This window comes from Sinocyclocheilus anshuiensis, unplaced genomic scaffold (genome assembly GCF_001515605.1).
Source record: "Sinocyclocheilus anshuiensis isolate Anshui unplaced genomic scaffold, SAMN03320099.WGS_v1.1 scaffold665, whole genome shotgun sequence".
NCBI lineage: Eukaryota > Metazoa > Chordata > Actinopteri > Cypriniformes > Cyprinidae > Sinocyclocheilus > Sinocyclocheilus anshuiensis.
The window spans coordinates 535,071-535,830 of record NW_015537961.1 but is presented as its reverse complement, the minus strand read 5'-3'; positions in this window follow the sequence as shown (position 1 = coordinate 535,830).

Genomic DNA, 760 nt, shown 5'->3' with positions numbered 1-760 from the left:
GTGCTATCCTAACAAACCATACATCAATGGAAAGATTATTTATTCAGCTTTCAGATGATGTATTAATCTCAATTTTGAAAAATTGACCCTTATGACTGGTTTTGTGCTCCAGGGTCACATTTGTGTTCAAACATTAAACGGTAACACAATTGAAAATTTACACACTTCAACTTTAGGAATCTTTTCTTTACTTTTACATCCATTCCTTCCTCCTTTAAACCAGAAATAAAACATGAGAAATGCTGTTTCTTCTTTAATGGTTCTAGCAATGATAAATAGAAAAGGCAGGAAATTTTCCATATAAAAATTCACAGAAATAATTTGTGATCATTATTATTATTAATTATTATATACTATAACTATTATTTATTTGTATTATATATATATATGTAAAATTATATATACTATTTGTTGTGTATATATATTATTAATTTTTTTTATAATTTTATATATAATACAAATAATAGCATCTCATTATTATTATGTAGTGATATATAGTGATGCTAAAAAAGATTCTGTTTATTATTTTTTATTAAATGTTATTTGTGTTATGTATTATATATATTTTTTATCATGTATTATACATAATATAAATATTTGATTTTATATATATATATAATCACGGTATATTAATAATAATGTTATTTGTGTATAAAAAATAATATAAATTAATAATAATACAATAAAATAATTAGATTATATAATTAATAATTATTAAATATCTGCTATATGTATATTATTTATATATTTGTATAACTGT